We start from the raw sequence: 18,556 nt of genomic DNA, 5'->3' as shown, positions 1-18,556 counted from the left end.
GTGTATATAGCAGGCCCTTGATAAATATTTAGTTATTAAATGTAGAAAACTGATCTTGTTATTTTGCCATCAAACTATAATTTTATCAAATGTGGCCCAGTGAGATCATCCAATTTGCTTCCCAAAGCAGTCTCTCACCAATTTGCATCAGTTTTCTGAAATAACAAATCAACTCACAACGGACCAGAAGAAGAGAAGAAGGGGAAAGGGAAAGAAGGAGGGAAGGGAAGGGAAAGAAAGGGAAGAATAAAAAGTAGAAGGATTCATGGATGATAAAAGTGTCCCAGGCTCTAAAAGAACCTTTTCAAGCATGTTCCAAAAAAGCCTCTCAGATAATTACAGAGCCTATGACGATTTTGAAAAGGTCATTTGAACATCCAAACTTTGACACACACAAAAATAATCTACACACACATACACACATTATGACATATTAAAAATGAAAAATAAGAGTCAAATTAAATAATCTAGCCCATATGACACTACAATGAGAATTCACTAGAAAACCTATGATCAGCCATTTTCAAACTTTATGGTACATCAGACACCTGGGGCATTTATTAAAAGTGCTGATTCTTGAATCCTATTGAGACAGAAACTGCATATATTCTTATGCCTGTGTAGCTGAATGAAACACAGAAATTTCTAGATCCCTATACCACCTGTGCTCTGGTCCTAGCTTGTCTTTTAGTATCTGGTGATCTTGGGAATGCCACCTAACTTCTCTGTCCTCAAGATCTTCTGTAAAGGATGGAAGTGGATTTCTAAATACCTTCTTGTTTTAGAATGCTTTGTCTATGTCAAACTTTGCTGCTTTTGCTCTCTGGAGGCTCAGGACACTACACATTATTCTTAGTCCATGTACATAGACTCTGAACCCCATGAATGTTCTCTGATTGGCTGGATAACCTGAGCTCTGACCTCATGTTCATTCTCATAATTAAGATAACTGTACATGACCAGCCTGGCCTGATTTGTAGCCCCTTACTTTGTTTCCCAGACCATCAAACCTGATAATGATTCCACAGAGTGAAGGAACATGTAGAGCTGGGATCATTACCCTGGGGAGGCCTCCAATGGTGGGAAGGGGATAGATTAGTAGAAAAGAGAAAGGGAACTTCAAGCAAGGAGAACTGCATGAGCAAAAGCATGAGAATAAGAATGGGCAAGGAATGTTCAGGGGTCACTCTGTCGTGATCAGAATGTTTGTGTCACAAGTGGTTGAATTCAAGAGCAGTATTCAAGAACTCAAGTGAATGTTCAAGTTTGCTTATATCCCAATATCAAAGCAGAGATAAAGAGAAGGCTCAGTGAAGAGTTGTCTAAGTGTGAAACAGTACTGTAATCATCCACTAGAACAAAGTTCTCTCATCAGATAGGACAGTGACAATTAAACTCACACTTTGCATATGCCATTTAAAATGCATCTTATACATTGGCAAACATAAACACCTACAAATGAACACAGGTAACTAAATGAGGAAGAGACTGCATGTGCTTCCAGAGACCATACTCCTTCAGAAGTGGGTAAAGAATTAGATTGTGCAGGCAAGAGACATTTGGTTGGGACAGGGCTTTGCTGCCAACTCAGCCTCTGCCGTGTCATGAGTCACAGAACTGGCAGGCTCTGAGTACACATGCAGTCTTCAGACCCTCTATGCTTGCCAGTTCTACTGAGTATATGGTACCCAACCAATGCCCACTTCTTCAAGGAGGATTATTTTGAGTGAAATTTCTCCTTTTGGGGAAAAAAAGACATATCAGACTTCCTTCATTGTAGATGGATAAAATGTTCCCAAAATTCAAAAGGAGAAAAGAGCCTACTTCATCTGTGGCTGGGATTTTCCTTTATCTAAGATAATTTAGACTAAAGGGGAGTACATTGGCTGCCAAGTCTCCCAGGACAGGCTGCTGGCAGCAAGTTCTCTGAGAAAAGCAGCAGATGGCCTCTGGAGAGCACAAGGAGTCAGCCAAGATTTCCCTGGAGAATCATTGAATGGTTACTTTAGGCACAGAACCCTCTAGGCCCTAACCAAGTCCAATCTTCATTTAGAGTTTTAAAGCCTAAGGTATATGGGTATAGGGTATATGAGAGTTATATGCCACAGAACACAATGGCCCTACCCATACAAGAGGAACTAATTCTTCTCCCCAAAGCCAGCCTGGCTCATATGTGACATCACAATGGCTTACTTCTCCTAGACTAAGCCTTGAGCCAAGTGCTAATACCATTTCAGTTGACCTCATGGGTAGTTTTAGAGGACTCAGGATTTGCCCTAGTCATGTCAAGTTGGCTCATTGGTTTATGCTCTATATTTGCTAACTTGAACTAAAGTCCATGAGTGTGATTAAACTGGATACATTTTTCTGGGGGCAGTTTTGTATTTCTAGAGCTCACAAAAAATAAAAAGTTTTCTTTTTACCTAATGTAGCCTGGAACTACACTAACCCTTATTTTAATTCTGAGTCAACTCACAAATATTCATTGGATACTTATTCCTACAGGAAACCTACCTTTCAAGGATGAAGAAAAAGCAAAGAAACACAGAACACTGCAGAAAAAAAGAAGAACAAAAAGAAAGAAGAAAAGAAAAAAGAAAAGAAAAAAGAAAATGAAGCATGGGCATAGTACTATTTTAAGAAGTCCTCAACAAAGGATCATTGAGGAGTACTAATGATGCTCAACACTATGCCGAGATGTTAAGTGAGGAGGAAGGATGTATTTTCAAGGAATATGAAACACACATGGAATATCATACTAGGAAACGACAAAGCATAGTTGGATAGATTGGGTCTAAAGCCTTGGAATGGGCGAGGTATGGTTTTGCAAAGTGTCTACTATGGTATTTGTGTTTCATTTTGGGATTTTGAGATTTGGTCCAGTTGGCTACCTCTTTGGATAAAGCCTCCCACATCCAATCTGCTAAGTAATTCGGATACCTGGATGGTTGGATACCAAGAGGGAATAATTTGTCCATCCTTCAACACAGGAACTGTTATTCATCTTAGCTGAGCATTTTGGGCTTAATACAATACTGAGATGTTCCAATCTGGGCTGTCAGATCATTCATTTTGGAAAGCTTCAGACGTACTGTTCTTTGCTTGATAAATATGAATACACTTTGCATTTAAAATTTTTATTTTCTTTATGCTCTTCTACTTTTAAAAATATCTTTATACTGAAAGCAAAGTGATCACATAACAGGGACAGGAAGTAAAGCAGGACAAGGACTCAATATCTCCTTGCTTGTGCCTGGCTCTGTGTATCGATCATACTGCTTTCTCTGCCTGTGTTGTCTAAGGGCTCATCTCTAGATGCCAAAAATGCTCTTCCTCATTCAAAACTTCTATCAGATGCCACTTCTAGAAGCCCTTCCAAATCTCTGTCTTGAGCAGTTATGATCTCTCTTTAGAACTTTCACTGATTCTCTCATAGCATTTAGCACTTTCTCCCATATATATTTACTTATATTGGCTCCTATAATATGTGTATACCATGAGTATCTTAAACAACTTAATATCCCCTGCTGCATCCAAAATTGATTATAGTTTATTATTAACAGTCTGTATTCATCCAATATTTACTGGGAATATTTACTGGATAAATACATAATTGATCAGTACAAGCAGATACTCCTAAAGAACCTAATGGGTACATCCGATCAGGACATAAAAATGGGAGGAAAAAAAATCATGTGTACAATTTAAGTAGATATATACCCTAGATAAAATGTCCAATATGTCAAATCAATGCTCAGTTCATTTGACTTAATCTGTCTCTTCAAGGTTCTGCTTCTTCTAAGAATTTCTTTTCTTTCCCTTGAAATTGTGAGAGTAATGGGGAAATGGCCCTATTAAAATATAAACATTTCTGAGTATTAGTTGTGGGTAAGCCTCTCTTTCATCTATGACTTGAAACCCAATCCCACTGATGAACTTTAAAATAAGAAAATAGAAAAAGTAAATTATCAATAAAGCAGTGCTGTCCTACCCATATATTAAAGATAAAGCAGTTATTAATAAAACAGGAAGAAAAGATACAAAGGAATATAATCTATCAGTAAATTAAAATGAATATGTGTAAAATGGCATGGGTATTAACCAGAATGACTTTTTCCTGAATGACCAAATTTAGGGTAAATATAAAAGCTACCATTTCCTGAGTACCTACTATATGCCAGGCAAGTGGAAAGTACTTTTTATATGTTGTTTATATTATATTTTATCTATTCATTCATCACAACACTTCAAAGTTAATATTATTGTTCTTCTTCTGGGAACAATATTTTTTTCCTTCCTTAAGGGAGGAAACTAAAGCTCATGAAGTTTCAAAACTTGCCTAGGCTAATATAACAAGGATGTATCATAGCCATTATAACTCACTACCTTTGGCAGTAAAAGCAAATCATAGGATTCTCCATTTCTTCTACATTTACAAGCTTAGACACACACATATCTCAGCTATGTCTCATTTCAACCTTCTTAATTAGGCCCAACTTCAAAGGATTGACTTCTGGGCTATGGCTGAGAAGTAGAGGAAGACACAAGAATTGCTGCAGATAATACATGAAGTAAATAACTCACATCAAGGTATCCCATTGTTGACTACAGAATTTAGAGTTTATTAATATTCTTGGCTCCAATTATCTCTCCTACTATACTGAAGTTGCTTTTGTACTGCACAACAAGAAAAATGCATACTACATATATGTATATATATCCTCCTGCTACTCAAGAATGCTTTGGAAACTACAACTAAGTTTTTCTCCTTTTCCCTCTTCACTTCCTCCAAACTGCCCCTTTCTGTGCCACATCCCACAGGAAAGAGCCTTCAACATTTGGATCCGGGTAACCCTGGGAACCAAAAGGCTTGGTTTGTCTAGAAGAAATCCAGTTGAGTTTGTAGCCTAAAAAGAGATGAATCTAGAAGAATTTCAGCTAAGCATTCAAAGTTCCCACTCTTTTATCTACTGCAACTGAGTTTTGATCTATCATCCATTGTTTCAGCTACGTTAGATAATCTGTAAATACATTCCAGTTCTGGCTGTTGGGTGAAATCTCTGACTATGCATACATTAGGCTGATAGGAACAGCAGTCCTTCCATACTCAGGATGCTCAGTGCCACCTGCTGGAACAAAGGAAGGAGGATTTATCATGGGCAGAAGTTATCACTTCAGCTTCTATTAGCTCTGGTCTCCACAACCTAGAGGTACCTGAAAAGTACACTGGGGTAGTTGAAATAGATGTGAGCCTGGTTTCCATGGCACTTAAATGCTTGCATTTTGAGCCTTTGCAGAGTAGATAAAATCACCAACAAAACAAAAGGCAACAACATATTGAATGGAAGAAGATACTTGCAAGTGATATTTCCAATAAGGGGTTAATATACAAAATATATAGAGAATTTATACAACTCAACACCACTCCTAAAAGGAACTCCAACACAATCACATTTAAAAATGGGCAGAGGACCTAAGTAGACATTTTTTCCATAGAAGACATACAGATGGCCAACAGACATATGAAAGGATGTTCACCATCACTAATCATCAGGGAAATGCAAATCAAAATCACAATGAGATACCACCTCATACTTGTTAGAATGGCTAAGATTAAAAAAAAAAACACAAGAAATAGCAAGTGCTGGCAAGCATGTAGAAGAAAAGAAATGCTTGTGCACTATTAGCAGAAATATAGGGATGCCTGGATGCCTTAGCTGTTCAGCATCTGCCTTTGGCTCAGGGCGTGATCCTGGAGTCCCAGGATCGAGTCCCACATGGGGCTCCCTGCATGCAGACTGCTTCTCCCTCTGCCTGTGTCTCTGCCTCTTTCTTTCTCTGTGTCTCTCATGAATAAATAAATAAAATCTTAAAAAAAAAAAAAAAGAAAAGAAATGTAAACTGGTACAGCCACTGTGGAAAACAGTATGGCGGTCCCTCAAAAAATTAAAAATGGAAATACCAGATGATCCAATAATTCCATTATGGAGTATTTACCCAAAGAAAACAAAAACACTAATTTTTTTTCAAAAACAATAATTTGAAAAAAAAAATGTGTACCCTATGTTTATCAGAGCATTATTTACAATAGCCAAGATATGGAAACAACCTAAGTGTCCATTATAGATGAATGGACAAAGATGTTTTATATATATATATATATATATATATATATATATATATTATATATATATATACACATACATATATGTGAGATATATATACATATATAATGGAATATTACATAGCCATAAAAAAGGATGAGCCTTTTTTGCCATTTGCAACAACATGGATGGACCTAGAGGGTATTATACTAAGTGAAGTCAGTCAAACTGAGAAAGACAAAATACCATATAATTTCACTCATATGTAGAACTTACAAAACAGAAACAAAATAAATTAATAAACAAAAAGCAGAATCAGATCTATAAACACAGAGAACAAACTGATGGTTGACAGAGGGGATGGCTAGGGTGGGTGAAATGGATGAAGGGGATTGGGAGATACAGATTTCCAGCTGTGGAATGAATAAATCGGGAATAAAAGGCACATTGTATTGATGATATATATTTCATTCAATGATATAGTAGTGTTGTATAGTGACAGATGGTAGTTACACTTGTGGTGAGCATAGCAGAAGGTATAGAGAAATTTTTTTTTTATAGAGAAATTGATGTACACCTAAAACTATTGTAATATTGTATGTCAACTATCCTCAAATTTTAAAAGTTTTAATTAAAAAAAGAATTACATATTGAATATTACTCTGTATCCTTAATATATTCTAATATCTTTTTGGATTTTGAACCACACTGCTTTGCAATAATGTTTTATTCAACCATATATCAAGAGCACTTTTTCTTGTTTTTCCAGGCATATGGTCATGGTAGTTTTTTAATGTGGCCAAAATAAAATCTAAATGTGATATAACAACAGCAAAGTCAGCAAGCAAGGTACATCTCTGGGTGCTCAAGTTTGCATCTCAGTGTAAGAGACAAGAATTATTAGGGCTTGGGAGGCCAAGGATTAATAGAATGAATCACCTTATTTCCCCTAAAGGTTTGACCCAGTGTGTGATTTGTGCCTGCTAAGCTGATATAATGATGAACAATCCTTTTTGTTAATGTAGCTAAAAATGGAACATGTGGTAAGACCTTACATAACCTGAAATGACACATGGCAACCGAAGACCACTTCTCCCATGAGTTCTTGGAGCCGAAGTTAAGTTGGCATCTAATGAAAAGTGTAAACCTGGGAGCATTTACCCTGCTATCTGTACTGCACCTTCATTTAAGTTGGAACTCTCAGCTTTAATAGCATAAGAAAAATACAAACACACTATTGAAGCCAGGTTATATTAAATAAATACTTTTCACATGGATCTTTCTAACTTATTCTTCAGTGCCAAGTGCAGTGTCATCATTACCATTATTAGGAATAATAACAGCAATTAATTTGTAAGCTATCTATCATTCTGAAGACTCATATTTTATATATTAAATAATCTTATGTATAGAAAAACTTTAAACAAATGTTACTTGCAGGATATAATCTTGTTTTAGATTCTCTCAGACCAGAAAGTTACAGAAAGAAAAATGAGGAGAAATTATCTGTGTATCATAAAAAGTTATTGGCTTGTAAATAAGTCTTGGGGAAAATATCCTCAGGGTTAAGTAACTCCCTCAAGGTCACACAGTTTAGGAGAAAATATAAATAAGCCCAGTTTCCCTACCTAGTCCCAGTCTTGAGAACACAGAGAGAATGATAAGGCAAATTATAAAGTGAAAAATAAATGCCAGCTAGTGACATGAATCAAAGAAAATCTGGTTCCAAGCACAAGGAATGGAATAGTCAGTAGACTTGGCACAAGATGAGTAAGATAGAGAGTTGTTTCAGATGATGTCTGTAAGCTCAGCAGGGGATAGACCACGTGGTTCTTATAAGGAATTTTAATTTTATTCTAAGAATCATGAAAAGACCTGAACTGGTTCTAAGCAAGAGGATGATGTGAAATAATTCATAGCTTATAAAGCTCACTCTGCTGCTAGATTGAAAGGGTGAGAAAGGATGGGAAACAGAAGTGGGGAGACCAGTTGATGGTCTACTACTGTGCTGTAAGTAAGACATGACCGTGGCTTGCCCCCTGCTGCAGAGACTGCAGTCTAATTGTTCTGGAGTAAGACCTAAATACATCTTAAAAGCTGGCCAGGAAACACTAGTGACTATCCAGGGTGGAGAATCACAGGTACAGTGTAATAGCAGTGGAAATGGAGAGAAATAGACAGATTTGAGTTATTTTCAGGGTAGATTCAAGAGAACTTGATGGTGGGCTAGATGTAGGGAAGGAGAGAAAGAGAGGTGACAAGAAGTTCTTCTAGGCTTTGAACCTTAGAAACTGAGTCGGTGGTCCCATTTCATAAAATACTGACGTCTAAGAAGATAACAAGCTTGGGCAGGGTCAACAGCAAAGGCTTTGTCTCAAATATATTACATTTGAGATGTCCCTGTGAGGATGTTCAATAGTCAGTTGGATACTCAACTGTGGAGATCAGGAAAGAGGTCAGAAGTAGATATGTATGTGTACATGTGAGCATGTGCATGTATTTTCATACCTGTGTGGGCATGTGTGTGTACGTGGTCAATACAAAGATGGTGTTTAAAGCACTGGGGCCTGGGTGAGATACTTAGAAGAGGTTCTATCGAGAAGAGAAGAGAACCCAAGACTGAATCCTGAGATCCTCCTCCGCAGGGTTTGAAATTTTGGAGTACCAGAGAGGTAGTAGGAAAATCAGCATGTGCGTGGTCTCCAAGAGGAAAAAAAAAAATCTTTCAAGAAGGAAAAAAAGTCACTGTGTCATATGTGGCTGAAATAGGACACCTGAGTGGCTCAATGGTTGAACGTCTGCCTTTAGCTCAGGTCATGATGCTGGGGTCCCAGGATAGAGTCTTGCATCAAGCTTCCCACAGAGAGCTTACTTCTCGTTCTGTCTATGTTTCTGCCTCCCTCTCTGTGTCATTCATTAATAAATAAATAAAATCTTTTTTAAAAATGTGGCTGACATAGCAGGTAAGATGAAGACAAAATGGCAGATTCATAATATTAAATATTAATATTATTGTGGATATTGGCAACAGCAGTTGGTGAGAGAGGTAAGGAAGAGAGCTGATGGGGGGGGGTAGTTAGCCATGATAATGACCACAGGGAAGATTTCTGGGAAAGAACACAAAGACCCACAGTAGCAGCATGGGAGTAGGAACGCACTTGATCTAGCTCTGGAGGTAGGAAAGAAGGACAAGGAAGGAAGCAAAGACATGGATTCTAGTTGTTTAGTAGGTAACTCACCTGCTGCCTGATTCAGTTTTCTGAGTAAAGTTAAGTGGTGAAGCCACAAGTCAATGGAGAAGCAGAGCAGGAGGGAAGGGAGGAGTTGTTCTGGAGAATAGTATAACAAATACACCAGGGAAGTGTCATAGGAATGCCGACTGCGCATCCACTGGAGGTTTGCCGTAGGGATTTTTTTTTTTAATTTATTTATGAGAAACACAGAGAGAGAGAAAGAGGCAGAGACACAGGCAGAGGGAGAAGCAGGCTCCATGCAGGGAGCCCGACGCGGGACTCGATCCCAGGACCCCCCAGGATCACGTCCTGGGTTGAAGGCTGGCACTAAACTGCTGAGCCACCCAGGGATACTCCCGTAGGGAATTTTTAATAAGAATTGTCATCACAGGAATTTTTTTTTTCTAACAATGTTCAGCTATCTGGGTTGAGGGGCAAAGTGTGTTGGTAATTGAGTTTAATGAAGGGTTTGAGTTTGCCAAATAACTAACAAAGTGAGAGAAGGGGCAAGGAAAAGTGTTTGCAAGGATCAAAAATGGACCAAAGTAAGGAGAAAAGTGAGCACACCATTGGGGTGTGGAGGTGTAATGGACAGGGTCATGATTGGTAACATGGAAGGCGGAGTCAAAGGTTTTTCAAAAATATATTAAAGTGATAGAAAGTTGTAAGTAGAAAGGCTAAAAGAACTTCCCTGCACAAGAAAAAAAGAACAAGAACAAAAAAGGAATCAACATTTGATTTCTCATTGCTATCCCTGGATCCAAGAAGACAATGGTGTAACATTTTCAAAATAGCTTTCATCGATGTATTAATAAATTAATAATAAAATTTTTAATAAATTATTTATTATTTTTATGCAATCCTAGTGCATTTTCAAAATGAATTTCATCAACGTATTAATAAAATGCAATCCTAGTGCAACAGAAAAAGCTTATCAAAGGTTCCATTGAACATGGTGCCAGGACTCCATGCAGAACTCCCTACCCATGTAGAAGATAAAGTATTTATGGATGAAGTTCCAGATAATGATGTCTACAATTAACTCTTAAATGGTTAAGGAAAAAAAAGAGAGAGGGAGAAAGTAAATCTGGCAACGTATTAATAATTGGTGGTACTAGGTGAATCTCAGATGTTAATTTTATTACCAGATGTTTAATTAAATTAAAATTAATTAAATTTTCAGTAGATTTAAAATTAGAAAAAAAAAAAAGGTTGGGGAAAATAATAATAATGGGCATAGCCATCCTCAAAAACAAGATGAGAGGGGCTTGGGTAGCTCAGTCAGTTAAGCTTCTGACTCATGATTTTGGCTCAGGTCATGATCTCAGGGGTGTGAGATCCAGCCCCAGGTTAGGCTCCGAGCTCAGCAGGGAATCTGCTTGGGATTCTCGCTCTCCCAGTGCCCTGCTTCCCCCACCCCTTCTGCTTGTTCTCTCTCAAATAAATAAATCTTAAAAAAAAAAAAAAAAAAAAAAAAAAAGCAAACAAGATGAATACTTCATGTATCAAAAATGGAACCACAAAAAGAAAAGAAAAAGTAATAAGCAGGGAGGAAGGAGAAAACCCACCACACTCTGGGACTAGAAATAGGTGAGGTTGTCCAGGAGATGAACTCCTCTGGGGGATAAATCTTACAGAAAAGAAAGAGCTGAGCCAGGTGAGTGGCATGAAACCACAGGCTAGGGAAGAGCTCCCCCTGCGATGAATACATTTTTTTTTTAGAGTAGCAACCTGGCCCAGGACTCTGGAGCATGCTGTGTGAGCTGCCTCGAGGCACACTGCCACTACCTTGGAAATTCGATTTGTGAGCCCTCTGCAGGATGAGCGTCTCCCGACGAGACATGCCTTTAGACGGGGATGCTGGTGGCTGGGGAGATGTGGCTACGGAAAGGCCTTGACACAGCAGAGACCGGTCAGAACAGTGAAGAAAGAAGAAAGAAGGAGAAGGAGGAAGAGAAAAAAGACAAAAAGAGGTGGAGGCAGGGAGAAGGGAGGAAGAGGAGGAGGACTTGGGCCTGGGATCTTGAGGAATCCCACAAAGGCGCGGCCACAGAATGTTCCATGTCAGAAACTCTAGTTTAGCATCTGAGCCATCCTGAGGACAGACAGGACTTTCAGATTCAACTGCCATTTACTGAGCAATTACTAACATGTAAAGTGACCCAAAGGAAGCTCTCCCAGGTCACTCCGCCACCCTCACAGCAACTCCTAGTTAGTTGGCCGCCCCATTCTTATAGGCAGGGAGCCGGAGGCCTAGAGATGTAAAGTGACTTGCTGTAGGTCGTGTAGATAATAAATGGGAAAGTGGACAATTTTCTAAACCAATAAAAATGATTATTTATTTTATGATTATTTATTTTATTATTATTATTTCATTATTATTATTATAAATGCGATTCATGATCCTTCAAACCACCAAACGGGGTAAAGTGGGTACAAGGGTCAACAGAAATGGCCAGGAGAGGAATTGGGACTTGGTGGGACATCCAGGCTGGGTGGCATTTACGTGGGCAGAGAAGAGGGGGTGCGTTCCCAATGAGAGGCAAACCAGGGACAGGAAGGCACACGTGTGTTTAGGAGCCCGTGCTCTAGGATGAGCAGGAGCAAACAAATGACGCCCAGAGCCTAGACGCTGCGAATGAATTCTTGGGTGTGTGGCTGCAGCCCAACCCCGAGCAAACGAATGGGAGTCCGCTCCCTGCTGTCAGGGGCTTTCTCCTGGATGATTAACTGACGGTTCTCCAGCCAGGCCCCAGTTCCTCCTGGAGGTCATGACCCTCGGCGTGCACCTGCCACCGCAGACCGAGCAAGAAAACGCATTGTCTTCCTCTTTTTCTTCGGAGTTCTGCAGCTGCTGCCCTGCTTTAAGGAAATCTTTACCTAGAGTGTAAACCTGAACTTCTCTGGTTTGCAGGGTCAAAGCTTCACATTTTTGGCACATTCAGGGAAGTGGCACTTCAGAGGCTGATTCGAAAAAGCCTGCTACGCGGCACTGAGGTCTGTTCCCTCCTTCTGGCCTTTTCTCACTTGGTGGCTTTCTGACCACACTTCTCAGGGCCACAGCCCCGTCCCTGTGGCAGCGGGAGCAGTTGCCTGGAATCTTGAGGAGACGGGCAGGGTCTCTCAGGTTCTCACCGAGGTCCATCACCCTCGAGGGAAAGTAAATGGAGCTGTGGGTGCATGAATTTGTCCCTCCATTCCAACAGTCCCACAAAGACAAAACCAGTTACCAGTATGGTAACTGCCTTATTTAAAAGATTTGTGTGGCTTTCAAAGAATGAAAATTGTATTTACCAGTCACAGAAATGCTACAAGGGAAGTTTCTTAGGGCTTGTTAGCAACATTTGTCCTCCAGTTGGGGCTGAGGCATGTACCGTGAAGAAGTCTAGAAGCCAGAGACTTTTGGGACTTGAAACTAAGAATGACCATCCCATGAGCACTTGCTAGCACATCCCATGAGCACTGTAGCACAGAAATCATCTCAGTTAAATTTATTTTACCCTAACTATGACTTTTTTTCATTCATTCATCAAACATCTGTTTGTTGTGAGCCTGTTGTGTCCCAGACACTATTCTAGGGGAAGGAGGACACGAAATAAACAGGATGAATAAATAAATCACATAGTGAGGTAGGAGGTGATAAGAGCTGTGGGAATAATTGATGAGGAGAGAGGGGTTCAGAAATCCCGGAGTGAAGCAGGTAGTGAGCATGAAGATCCCATCAGGAAGGTACATGGTGACAAACAGGAGAACAAGGGGGCGAGCCATGGCGTACCTTGGAAGAAGAAGAATATAGGCAGAGGGGCCCACCACCGACTTGGATTAACATAAACAGGGAAAATAAAGAAAATTTATTGGAAGAGTCTCCAGAATTTAAGAAAAAATGAGAATTGCATATTATTTTTGGGGCCACGTAGAACCATGACCCCCCAGGGTGTCTGTGCCCCAGTCCCAGGGAGCAGGCAATGTGATAGTTAATGAGGCAGGGACGATTAAAATTAGAGTAGGATTAAAGTTCCTAATCAGCTGACTTCCAAATGGGCAGATTACCCTGGTTTGGGGGGTTGGGCCCAGTGTCATCATCAGGGGTCTTTAAAATGCCAAGAGGGAGGCAGATGAGAACCAGAGAGACCCAACTGGGAAGGACCTGTCTGGACAGCGTTGGACTTGAAGGTGGAGGGAGGGGCCGTGTGCCAGCGAGCCCGGCAGCCTCCAGAAACTGCTTCTAGGCCCAGAAACAAGTTCTCCACTAGAACCTCTGGGAAGGAATGCAGCCCTGCGCACACCTTGACTGTGGCCCAGGGAGACTTGGCGAAGTTTGGGGTGGCACCTGTATAGCCACATAGGAAACCACCCAAAGCTGAGCTACAGAAACTTCCCGAGGCTGGTCAGGCAGGCCTGGGGGTGCAGCGGGGTAGGAGGTAGGCTGATGCTTTTGGATGACCCAGCATGAACCAGCCCCGGCCACGCTGCTCACCTGGGTGATGGCTTCTTCTAGGGATCGTACCTGGGGAGCACCTGAGGCAGCCCGGCCGCAGCCAAGCCACAAAGGGCGGGAAGCAGGTGGGATCAGGGGGGGCAGCTGGCTGTCTCACCTGCAATTGAGACGATCCCGTGTGCTATTAGGTAGGAAGCCCCAATTTACAGAGGCGGGGGTGGGGGGCTACTGAGCTCCTAAATAACTTTCCCAAGTTGCAATAAGTGAGATTTGACTTCAAGCTTCTTTGCCTTCAAGACCCAGATTTTTATCAGCTCAGCCAAACTGCTCCAGTGAAGCCTGGCCCCTAGTGATGCTGTTCCGGTGTCAATGCGTCACCAAATCCCTGCAGTGGTGTGTGTTCAGGTGGCCTCATTTGTTGACCATGTTGTGTTAGTCAAGAGCATTGCACCTTCCATGAAAACACGAGAGCACTGGCCCGTGTTGCAGGTTTGCAGGTCAAGCCAGTCGGGCCATGGCATGGGCCTTGGGTCATTACCGTTCTCTCTCTCTCTGGGCCTGGTCTTTTCAACTCTCCCCCTGCCTTTTTCCATCTCTGAGGGACCAAAGGGATTTTCCTGACTCTCCAGCTGTAGGGTTCTGTTTAATTAAATAAGGAATATTTACACGACCTAGTCGGGCTCGCTCATGATCTTACTACTTTTTAACCCAAGTTTCTATGCTTTTTCTCATCCTTTGAGATTCAAGTTGAGCTACTCTCTGTGCACACGTAGGTAGCAGGCCATCTGTTATTTCTGCCTGCCAGCGTTCCCCCCTCTTCTCTTGCTAAGAGTGGCCTCATTTTTCTGTGAGAACCACCCCACCCCCCTGCATCAGTCTTGGTAGCTCTGTCAATCAAAGTGTCACAGCCTCTCCTGGCCCAGAGGTAGCACAAGACTCCAGCTTAGCCAGTCGGACTTCCTGGGAACTTGAATCTAGAGAGCAGTGACCCAAAAATGAAAAGTGATTAAAGCTGGTTCCCCAGCATGTTTCATGGTCAATGTCTTTTCTGAGACCAAGAATTGTTGGGGAGTTTTCTGTAAATACGATGCTGCCCAATTTTCACTTCTTCTTAGAGTCAGTAAGCTCTCCATGATCTTCCAACAAATTATTTTTAATTTTCCTTGCTAATGTCGGCGCAAGTCAGTGTCGGTTACTTGCAATTAAAACAAACAAATAAACTTAACTGATAAAATCTTGCCTCTTGACTAACTAGCTTAATTTACTTAAGGCTTTAATATTTTGTGCTTCAAAGGCTCTTTGCTATGTTACTAAATATGACTACCCTCCATTAATTAAGATGTAGATTTTGCTACTTAATATGGAATTTATTTTTCTCTACCCGTGTGGAGTTTTTTAAATTATAAACCCCAGGGTTGGAATAAAGCAATGTACCCTGCAATTTATCTGATAACCAATCTTTCCTTTATTTAGCACTTTCCCCCACACACACACCCTTTTTAGGAATAAGTGACTAGAGATATGGTCCAAAATTTCAAGCCAGGGTCCCTTTCTTATTTGCTTTATACTTTACAGAAAACTCCCCCCAAATTCAGCTACCTATTTGTATGGTGTCTACATAAAAGTAAAATTCTGGAGTGAAGGCAGCCTCTTGAAAACACAAAATGGTACTTGGAGAGAGTAATTTATTGTATGTTAATATCTGTTAGTATTAACACTTTCATTTGGATTCCTTTGTCATAATAGTGGCGTAACATAGTCACAAATGTTAAGTTCTGGCCAATGTTATATAAGCAGATTTGCTGCATACCAGTTCCATTTTCTCCTCCTTCTTGCAGAATGGATTATCGATATGATGGCTGGAGTTCAAGCAGCCATCTTGTGCCATAAATTGGAAATCACAGACTGAGAATAGTGGAGCATCAAGAGAGAAGGTGCCTGAGTCCCTGAGGCTGCTCTGCTAGCCCTGGGCATCCAAACCTTTTTATGTAGATAAAAGAAAAATATATTCTTATCTTGGTTAAACCCATGTTACTTGGATTTTCTGTCAGTTGTAAATACCATAGAAATTTAAACCCTAAGTGATATAGCTAGCTATATTCCAAATAGAGTATTTACCTCCCACCCCTCCTCCTTGTCCAATATGCACACTTCCCTTAGCCTCCTTGGATGATTTTAAATATGGTATAGGATAAATTGCATTTAATTGACAGTAAAACTCTATGCAACACATATGTTAAATATTAAACATGCTCATTATACCTGTAATGAATACATAGTCAATATTCCTAGATAGGCTTGGACTTGAGCTTCACCTCACCCACACCCACTGAAGCTATTTTCCATCCCTGATCTACAGATCAAGGTCTCAGGCTGAATGGGCCTCCCTACTCCTGCCATGCAACTTTATGGATTTCCTGAAACCCTTTGGAAGATTCCAACTTTGGTCTTCTTCAAGATCATACAGTTTTAATTCTGACTTTACCACGTATGCATCCTTTGGCTTTGGGAGGTATATTGAATCTCTCAGTGTCTTGATTTTCTAACCTACAAAAATGAGAATTGAGTTGTCATAAGGATTGAACAAAATAATGTATATAAAACTTTTATTTTTATTTATTTATTTATTTATTTATTTATTTATTTATTTATTTATTTATTTTTAAATTTATGATAGTCACACAGAGAGAGAGAGAGAGAGGCAGAGACACAGGCAGAGGGAGAAGCAGGCTCCATGCACTGGGAGCCCGACGTGGGATTCGATCTTGGGTCTCCAGGATCGCACCCTGGGCTAAAGGCAGGCGCCAAACCGCTGCACCACCCAGGGATCCCTATATAAAACTTTTAAAGTGTGATGTGTAGTGACTCCTCTAACAGTAAATTCAAAATAAATTTGAATTCATTCAAATTATGACTGTAATTTCATTCCAAAAGGGAAAATATGGAATTCATGAAGAGCTTGACAAGGGAAAACTCTGCTATTTGAGGAGATAGTTGGACAGAAGCCTAGATTGAGTACTGACTTCCTAACCATCACCCCAAAACCAAGGTCCTATTTCATGATAAGGAGATAGCTTTGGGTGCAAAGATATTTATCATCCTCCTTTCTCATCCTTTTAATTTAAAATAGCTTTGTATCAAGTAGGTCTTGTTGTCTTCTTAGAATCCCAGAGGGCAGCAGAGATGTCTTCTTGAAAGTAGAGTTCCTTGGAGTTGAAGATGGTTTACTCATTTCAGTTGTCTCTGCTCCATCTTGGCTTATTCTGCTTTCCTGACTCACCAGTCTCTCCCAGGGGGTCCTGATAAGTCAAAAATACCATAAAGAGGCCAAAATGCCTTCCCCCAACTGACCAGAAGAACTACTCTCTCCTCGGCCTTCAAGGACACCCCTAGACTTTCTGAAATGAGGAATTTGCATACAGTGTTTTGCAAATGGATATCTTTTAAAACTTTATTTTCCTTAAATTCTTTTGTCTACCTTATAAAGTCATTAGATTTTTTTAAAGTGTCCTTTTTAATAAACAGCCATCCTTGAAACTACATAAAACATGGCAAACAATTCTCAGTGGAACTATTTGCTTTCCAATTAATACAAAACTATATGGTAGAGAATTGAGGATTTAAGGGATTTGAGCTTTTTGACTTTTTTTTTTTTTTTAAGGAAAAAACAATGTAGCCCTCATTTAACAATGTCTCTCGGTGGCGTCGAACCAGTTCCTTCTTAGTGTTATCTGATTCTGGCAAATTTACCGGGAAGATAAGATTACAGTGCCCACACTCTTCTTTTCAATCTTTCCAGAACCTTATTTGTATCTCTATGTCAACAGAGGGAAGAAAAGATAGTGTTTCATTTGGAGCGGCCTACAGCTACTGGCATGCTCCTTAATTAGTGTCTGTGACCAGTTAGCATTGTTTAGATTTCATTCAACACACTTACCCAGAAATGCGCTCCTTCTCGGCTGCTGTGGTATGCACCAGCTGTCTTTAATCTCTCAGGACCCAATTCACAGACCAAAAATTCTGTTATGAGCACAAATGTCTGAGAGTGGGCTTTTGTTTATTTTTTGCTTAGGAGACAACTTTCATATATATATTTCTGCCATTAAAAATAAATGAGTAAATAAGTACCCAAACAAACACAACAGGCAAAAAGCAGAGTGTCTCACTTCCAACTACACTACACTTTGGCTTATATGGAAGTCGCACCTCTTTTTTGGTCCAGTAATTACTTCTCTTCTCTTAGAAATGCTACACGTGTTCCTAAATGCCATTCTGAAGACTAAACAAATCCATGACAAAGAAGAAGGACAAAGAAGCTTATGGTTTCAGGCAAAAAGAACATTATTTCCATTGGCCAAGCCACGCACATTCCAGTTCTTAGAAAAGCCTGCCGCTGAACGCTACCTTAGTTCACATTCTCCCTTTCTGAATGTGTGAGCAGGGCTGTCAGCAGGCAGTGCTTGCCCACGCACCTGGGTGCTTTCCCCTCGTTCCAATACGTGGGGCAATGGGGAAACACAGTTCTTCCACAAGGTTATGTGGAACTGGGTGCTGGTGGTAAGGCGATCCCAGCGCCCACTGGAGCCTGGATTCTGCATTCCCCCAGTAACTTACTCACATTGCATATGACTTCTGTCCCTGTGACTTCATCACGTTACAATGCCAGCACTCGGTACAGTTTTGGCCATGCGGTGAGCAGTCAATATCTGTTTAATGAATAATAATGAAAAGCAACACTTTATACATGTGTATTATCTGCCAGGCACTGTACCAAGGCTCTT

General features: G+C 40.4%; 1 long non-coding RNA gene across 1 annotated transcript; it reads left to right on the top strand.

Annotated features, from left to right (window-relative positions):
* The first annotated feature begins 2,213 nt into the window (after nucleotides 1-2,213).
* Nucleotides 2,214-7,346, top strand: LOC140612852 (uncharacterized). The gene is made up of 3 exons (XR_012013978.1): nucleotides 2,214-2,816; nucleotides 4,491-4,590; nucleotides 7,130-7,346. It is a non-coding gene; the product is annotated as an uncharacterized lncRNA (long non-coding RNA).
* Nucleotides 7,347-18,556: the final 11,210 nt, after the last annotated feature.

This window comes from Canis lupus, chromosome 1 (genome assembly GCF_048164855.1).
Source record: "Canis lupus baileyi chromosome 1, mCanLup2.hap1, whole genome shotgun sequence".
NCBI lineage: Eukaryota > Metazoa > Chordata > Mammalia > Carnivora > Canidae > Canis > Canis lupus.
Note: the sequence above shows the minus strand (reverse complement) of the source record. Positions and strands in the feature narration are given on the sequence as shown.